Source organism: Euprymna scolopes, chromosome 14 (assembly GCF_053919585.1).
Source record: "Euprymna scolopes isolate OS-2025 chromosome 14, ASM5391958v1, whole genome shotgun sequence".
NCBI lineage: Eukaryota > Metazoa > Mollusca > Cephalopoda > Sepiida > Sepiolidae > Euprymna > Euprymna scolopes.
This window is the reverse complement of record NC_136495.1, coordinates 121,815,553-121,824,500: the sequence shown is the minus strand read 5'-3', so window position 1 is coordinate 121,824,500 and position 8,948 is coordinate 121,815,553. Positions and strand designations below refer to the sequence as shown.

Here is an 8,948-nt window from a genome sequence, read left to right as displayed (position 1 = left end):
CATGATTTTTGGAATATTACAAAGATGCATAAAAGTGATTAAACGATTCCAATATTAAGTTTCTAAATTTTTTTTTTGAAAATTCATATTATTACTAGTGTTCTCGTTGTGAGTATTATTAGCACAACATTTCAGTTGATGTAACCTCCAACCTTCTTCTTTTGCACGGAATGTCGAATAGACACCTTTATTTAATCCATGGAGTTAGCATGCTCTCGTTCCATCAGCCATGATTTGGTAGAACTTCTATGTAATTCGCAATTGTATTTTGAACCTTACCCACACTAAGGATTGAACCTGCAGATCGCAACTTGGCAAAATTCAGTTGGAGATGCCACTCTTCTAGAAGTTGAAAGTCCTTGTAGATTTCAGAGTGTGACATGATATATCTGGAGGTCAGAGGTTAGATCAACTAAACAATAAAGAGGGGGTAGGGGTATGAAATTTCTGTATGCATCGGGTGCCGTGGTGAAATAATAAGGCGCCTTTGTTAAAATAGGTTTGGTGGGTTTAGTGAAATAATGCGAACTTTAATCTAACAATTTACGAAACCAAAGTGGCAAAACTAAGTGGTTATGCGAAAAAAAAGTAAAAAATAATTTACACCTGCAGCTAAAAATATACGAAGAAAAAATGGCACAGCTAAGCAGTTTTCCTGTAAAAAAAGGAAGGAAATGTATAACAAATAAACGTTACCAAAGGCAAGATAAATTAGTCGTGTAAGCACGTGTATTAATTTTTTTTTGTTTAAAATTATTTCGAACGTTTTTATTTAGTTACTAATTTATTTATTTATTTATTTTTGTACGGCATAATCACTTTTGACACACCGGTTCTCGTCAGATCACCGAAGTTAAGCAACGTTGAGCCTGGCTAGTACCAGATGGGTGATCATTTGGGAATTCTAGGCGCTGTATGTGCTCTCCGCTCATCTCGGCATTGTTTCCAATCGTCTTGTACCTCAACTTGCCACTGGTATGCAACAATGTTGACACAGGAGAGGCGCGGTTGAAGACTGCGCAATTCTTGCCACACAAATTTCACGCACAGGCACCCTTACAGTGGGTATTCATAGTCTGTCAAGACTGAAGGAAGCCTCATATTTTTGTAAATAAGATTTAGTGTATTGTTCTTATCGTGTTTGTCTGGTGTTTTTTATTGCAATATAATTAGCACATAGACCGTAGGGAATTAATCCTTCCAGCATACGAAACAAAATAGGCGAAAGTAAGTATTTTTCCCCGCGAAAAAAATAAAGTAAATATATAACGAATAAATGATAACAAATACAATATGAAGTACTTGTCTACGTACCTGGATTAATTTCTTGTTTCATTTTTTAATTGTTTCCCCCCCCCCATAGTATTCAATTAATATTTGTTGATGCTAGTCTGACGAAGATGTGAGAGATGCTAGTAACCGTTCGGAAATAATCGCGTACTTGAAGGAATGTCTGGTAACAGCCAATGAAATTAGTCATAAGTCGCTTAAAAGCCAATTAAGTTAGCCGAAATTCAACAAGGGAGAGGTTATTATACCAAACAGAAAGAAATAATGTGAAGTGCATGAGGAAAAAATGCGAATAACGGACGGTGATAGGGTGTAAAAAGTGCTCAGATTATAAAAAGATACCGGTTACGCTGAGAAACTGTAGAGGTGAAATTATTTAATAAGTAAAATTCGTGCTAATACAATTCAGCATGGTTTGCTTTATATAGTTACATGTCTATAAAATTTTATAGGAATTTATATTATGGAATGGAAGCGACTGGTAATGAAAGAAAAACTTACATCGGATACTGGATAGTAGTGTGAACATATTGAATTTCTGTGCGTTTACGATACTATGATTGTTTATTGTAGACGGGAAAAAGTAGCTTTTCTGTCTGTATGTCTGTCTAAGGAACGGTCTCTACCAATATTTGGTGTACAGACTTCGTTAATTTTTTGGAGAGGGGGTGGGGGTATGAAATTTCTGTATGCATCGGGTGCCGTGGTGAAATAATAAGGCGCCTTTGTTAAAATAGGTTTGGTGGGTTTAGTGAAATAATGCGAACTTTAATCTAACAATTTACGAAACCAAAGTGGCAAAACTAAGTGGTTATGCGAAAAAGGTAAAAAATAATTTACAGCTGCAGCTAAAAATATACGAAGAAAAAATGGCACAACTAAGCAGTTTTCCTGTAAAAAAAAAGGAAGCAAATGTATAACAAATAAACGTTACCAAAGGCAATATAAATTAGTCGTGTAAGCACATGTATTAAATATTTTTTGTTTAAAATTATTTTGAACGTTTTTATTTAGTTACTAATTTATTTATTTATTTATTTATTTATTTTTGTACGGCATAATGACGTTGACACACCGGTTCTCGTCAGATCACCGAAGTTAAGCAACGTTGAGCATGGCTAATACCAGATGGGTGATCATTTGGGAATTCTAGGTGCTGTGTATTCTCTCTGCTCATCTCGGCATTGTTTCCAGTCGTCTTGTGCACCTATTTGCCACTGGTATGCAACAATGTTGACACAGGAGAGACGTGGTTGGAGATTGCGTAACTCTTGCCACACAAATTTCACGCACGGCACCCTTACAGTGGGTATCCATAGATAGAGCATTTGAACGTGTGGAACAAACTTGATTTGATCTTTAGCAGGTAAAAATATCTATTAAGAGGTGAAGATTTAAAAGAAATGGGACTTGGCATGCATATGTGGAGTGAAGAAACAATAAAACCATTTATTTTTTTTTAATTTATTTATTTGCGGACTATTATCCTCATCTTCCAGTAGTTGCTTCATAACGTTTCAGCAAACTATTCTACGGTGTTGAGACGACAACAACGATGGAAGGCGGTAATTATTAAGGACACAATTAAGAGGCTCAGCATTCCTATCCTATCGCGGTTTACCACCTGACAAAGGCCAGAGGAACAGTTGGCCGAAACATAAATAAATGTATAAACTGCTCATCTCAAAGGATTTCAATAATAGAAATAATAAAAACAGTATTTACAGTTAACGGGTCCTGCTAGAATATATATATATATATATATATATATATATATATATATATATATATATATATATATATATATATATATATATATATATAGTACGGTTTCGCTGTTTCACAGCTCATCAGTGTGCCTAGACAAGCAACTACCCCAACCACTTCACCGGGAACGGACACACATTTTATGCTCATTTCAGAAAAGTTTTAAGCTTTATTAATTATACATGCGTACAATTATTTCGGCCCGTTACTGATATTTTTACATATAGTAGTCCTCTGTATATGTTTTTATGGCATTTAGCGTCACTCATCAGCGCAATATATGCATAATTAAATCCTTCTTAGATAACAGAAAAATCCAGGTTGTCCTCGACGGTCGTACATCTAAACAATATGATATAAATGCGGGAGTGCTTCATGGGTCTATCCTTGGACCTTTATTATTCCTAATATTCATAAATGACCTCCCTGACAAAATTGTCTGTGGGATGGGTATATATGCTGATGACATCACACTCTATAACAGACACGACAGGAAAACAAATGAACACATATCTAAAGAAATGGCAGAAACACTAGAGGATGGCCTCCAATCTGTAGTGGAATGGGAACAAAAATGGATGGTCACATTCAATGCTGCCAAGACTAAACTTGTTTCCTTCAGTAATTACAAGAAACCTTCTCTACCCCAATAGCAATGGCCAAAGACTCTTTATCTGAAAGTGCATCTTTTAAACTCCTCGGCCTAACGTTCTCAGGAAACATGAGTTGGAACAATTACATTGAGAGCATTGCCAGGACCGCTGCAAAAAAGGTAGGTTCTCTCTACTGTGCTAGAAAGCTACTAACGCCCGAAAGTATCCTGTACCTCCATAAGGCCACCATTCGCCCATGTATGGGGTATTGTTGTCATATTTGGGCCGGTGCATCTGTTACTTGTCTCTCACTCCTAGACAAGGCTCAAAAAAGAGTCGCCAACCTAATAGGTCCTGAACTATCATCTAAGCTTCAGCCTTTGTCCCATCGACGAAAAGTAGCATCCCTCTACCTGTTCTACAAGTACTTTACGGTGAATGCTCCGACGAACTGCAAGCACTTGTACCTCCTTAACCCGACAAACCCGACAAGCAGCAAAATCCCACCCCTTTACGGTTGAGATTCCTAGATGTAAGAGAGCATTCTACTCCAGTAGTTTCTTCCCCAGAACCGCTAGACTTTGGAATTCCCTGTCGAGTTCTTACTTCCCCAACTGTACTGACATGCAAAAGTTCAAGTGTAATGTGAACCGACATCTTGCTACCCAACTCTCAACAGAGTACCCCTGTAGCTTATGTTCCTGATAGTAGCCGCCTACATCAAAGTGGCAATGTGCCTTGTTTGGGGTGAAAATATAAAAAATGAATAAAAAATAAAAAGAAAAATAATAAGAGCCACATCAACCTATTGATAATCCTTTGGAAGTGTTTTTATAGCTTCGTCACATATTACGAGTAATGTAGATAATTTTCCATCATCCAGATTCTCTTCATAAATGGTAAAAAATCATCTCCTCATAAATTACAGTAAAACTATTTCAATAAACGTACTGACCTTTGATATTCATATTTTCGTTGCTATTTATGCTTGTACGGTCTACATTATTTGTTTTTATATATTTTCATGTTTTCTCACCATGTTGTATTCTTCAAATGCCCACTCCCAGTTAATTATAGTTATTCAGCTGTTACCGTAGATCGACAATAATCTATTCTATTATTCTATTCAAACCCTAAGCATCAATTATGTCTATTAATGAAATTTAGGTTACCTAATTATTGCTAAATGCATTCTTGTGTCCCACTCCAAAAATTAAATATGTAAAGTGTAAAAGGTAACATAATTCTTAGTGATATGAAACGGGAAGCCGGGGGGGGGGGAATACAGTGAATGTATCAAGCGATAGGCGGACACGATTAGCATGCGCCTGCCGCAAGGAAACAGTGGCTGCATGTGAGAGTGAACCTTTGATTATGTAAAATAGGCGCTTTTGGCAGTCAAAATTAGCTGAATGAAGTCAGTGAGATATTTTTGGATTCCACATTTTTCGCGAGTGTTTTGGGTAGTTGTCGGTTTATCTTTTGTTTGTCAAGAGAAGAAAGAAAAAGTGCACCTGCTCATACTAAGAGCGAACGACTTTTGCGTTAATGAAGAGAATAAACTAACCCGGTACGAATGTTTGTTGCTTCAACTCTTAATAATTGATGTGACTTAAACAAACGTTAATTAACCATATATATATATATATATATATATATATATATATATATATATATAGTAATTTATAAAATATGTATGGCGATTAAGCTACACTGAATATTCTGCGTTTCATCCACTATAGGATTCGTCAGGCTTATGCGCGAATTCTGTGGTTGCTTCTTGTTTTTATATATGTTGAGGATTTCTAGTTAGCCAATCAGCTTTCTAGTATCCACCGCGCCCCCTCCTATCAGCCAATGGGCATGCATTTTATCGAACAAAGGATCTGTTTTAGAACTAGGTTAGTGGTTTAAGGTAGATCTTTTCCTTCCTTTTTTTTATATATATAAAAATATACCTATGTGTACAACATACATGCACACATATATATATACATATATATATATATATATATATATATATATATATATATATGTGTGTGTGTGTGATCGTTTATGTATATTCATGTTTATTTAATTTATTTATTTGTTTGTTTTCTATTGTTATTGTTAGTTTTACTCGGTAGTTTTTATGACGCAAAACCAGTGATACGATAAAACCATTTGCTAACGAAAGAGACATGATGGTTTGGCTTAAGAAATTAAGATTGGTGACGAAACTTCAGAAGGTGGAGAATGTGGCAAGCCTGCTCTCTGTATCTGGAGTCGGATGCTTGACGATAGCGACTAATTAGACTAACTGTTACCGATATAGGTCTGGTTAAAGAAGGCGTTCCCGGATGTTCATAGCATCCAGGAAGTTGACCGTGGTCAGATTAATTAGCTAAATGTATCTTTGACTGATTCAGTCCAGGGCAACACCAGATGACATTTCTGGTACATTCATAGAACTAGTGAATATTTGCTTCCAGAAGACGTATATATATTTGCTAGTTTAGATAATGTATGAAACTTTAGATAACTTAGTGAAAGTTTTGGTTTTATGTCGAGGATGTCTTCAGGTCGCAGGTAAAGTTTTAAACTGGAATTAGTTCAGCAAGTGATTATAAAACGGGAAATGGTAAGAGAAAGGAAGCAAAGCGTTGCGTATATTCAATCGACTGAAAATCTATTTGGATCGAGAAATACCAATAATTTGTCTATAAATATCTTTTGATAGCGAGAGTAGGCACGAAGCGTCTCACATTCTCCGTCTTTTATCCTCGTTATGGATTTGTGATGGAAACGGTGTGTGCGGGGGGTGGGGAGATTACGGTCAGGAAAGGGAGGTCACTGATGCCCATAGATTATTATTTAAAATAGACATTCTCTTCTTTTACCTCTTTTTAGTTTTATCTACGTCTGTATGTTACTATATATATTGTTCTCCCCTCTCATTATTTTTATTTTCTAAAATGTCTTTCATTCTGCCCTTCCTTTCTATTTCTCTCTCTCTCTCTCTCTCGCCCTCTTTCTCTCTCTGTATATATATATTTGTGTGTGTGTGTGTGTGCATGCGTGCGTGTGTGTACGTGTGTGTGTTCTAATGCCTCTTCTCTCTCCCACTCCTTTTCTCTGTATAGACCGATGTTGCCCAAGAGACTGCTATCATGGATATATGGATATTTAGATTCCAGCGTATAAAGAGTACTTGCATCGATATATATATATATATATATATATATATATATATATATATATATATATATATATATATATATATATATATTATTTATAAAAAGGGGATAATCACATTTTTAAAAATAAAATGATATATATAGATATATACCGCTCCCCATGTGGGGGTACCAAATTGGTTAAAGGGAAAATTATTCCCAGCTCGCATGTATCTGTAAAATATTTAAAGTATAAAGAAAAACAGTTACTTAGATTTATATATATATATATATATATATATATATATATATATATATATATATATATATATATATATATATAAAGTGATGATCGTGTAGTTCCAACGAGAGACAAAATATATATTTAAAAGAGTGTAGCAATCAACAATTGTGTGTTTTCAGCCTTTTATCATATTTTTATTTTTAAAATATTTTTATAACGCGTATTGTTTGTTTTCAGCCTTTTATCATATTTTTATTTTTAAAATATTTTTATAACGCGTATCTTTTATCATATTTTTATTTTAAAAATATTTTTATAACGCGTATCTTCAGATATTTTTGTAAAAAGTTTTTTTTTAAATGAGAGTTTGAAATGTTATTTCTACATCTGCTGATACTAAATGTGTTTTTCAGAGTGATGTGGTCTCAGACATTTTGTCTCCAACAGTAAGGTTGGTAGTGTCCAGTGAAAGTTGAGTTCAAATAGGGACTTTTGGTTCAATTGGTGAAGGTTTTTATGTTTTTTTATGACTTTCTTTCCCCATGTGTAGTACACACTTACACACAATTACACACACATACATATACATACATATACATACATGTACATATACATATACACACTTATATGCACGCACGCAGGCATACATACATATACACATGCATATACACAGAAATATATATAGGAGCAGACATAGAAAACTAAATTCCCAAGTACCTTATGCCATAAAAACCAAAAGTTAGGCTGGATGGGTGAAAGGGAAAAGAAAAAAGATGTTTATTATCTTCAAAGACCTCACTTGTCCTCTCACCGTTTTTATGACTCCCACCCAGGTTGCATTCTAACTTGATAAACGAAATAGGAAAATGTATTTGGTGGAAATATCACTTTCGACGGTAATTCTTGGCCTGAAGACGTAATCCCCCAACGTGGGTGATTACAGAAACATGTATGCACATATGTAGCCATTAATATTGTATAAATAAAATTAATATACCTGCTCTGTTCACTCATTGAGCACTATTTTGGTAGACACATGTTGTTTCATTGGATGTACTTCTAGGAAACTAAACTCTACTGGCTATATATATATATATATATATATATATATATATATATATATATATATATATATATATATGAGTAAGCAAGAAAGGAAAATGGAGGTATAATACCTATAATATATATAGATTTATTCATTTATTCAACAGGGGACACATTTATTTAGGGGTGCTGGGTAAGTGGGGACTCTTTATGCCATGGCATTTCGAAGCCTAATGCTTTTTATCAGAAGAGAGGAGAAGTGCTAAGCAACACAATAGGGATGCGAGGTCTCACGATAGTATCATTAGGAGCGAAATAGATTAGCTGTTGGAAACCTTCATATTGTCCCTCTCGTAATCTCCGATGTCTTTTTCAGTAAAAATTCTGACTAGAAAAATATCGGGGAAGCCAATGCTAACAATAGAATTTATAGATCCATGTCATGTGATGATGTTGACCGGAACTGTGTATGGATTTATTAGCATCTCTTACAATTTAACTGGCTTTATTTAACATGGCTGTAATTTAGAAAGAATTATTATTTTTCTACTCTTACAGAATCGATTATTATTTTTTTTCCTTTGTAGTCAGCGCTTATCAAGCCTCAGATGCCACTCTAGCATAAGGGTTAATGAGTGTTAGGTAGACAGTGAGACAACACCATGATGATCAGTAATGGTGGAACTTGTGAAGGTTTAATTATATAAAAGGACGGCTCAACAAGAACTTATTTACATAAGACTTGAAAAAGATCATGCTATAGTCAGCTGGAAAGCGGCCCCACAATACTGAGTTTGACAGACGGACAGTTGTAGGAAAGAAACATTGCTTATGGAATTTATGTTTAGTTTTATG

The 8,948-nt window shown here is 34.8% G+C and overlaps 1 pseudogene; it reads left to right on the top strand.

The window, feature by feature from the left end:
* The first annotated feature begins 802 nt into the window (after positions 1–802).
* LOC145293446 (5S ribosomal RNA) lies at positions 803–920 on the top strand (annotated as a pseudogene).
* The last annotated feature ends 8,028 nt before the right edge of the window (positions 921–8,948 follow it).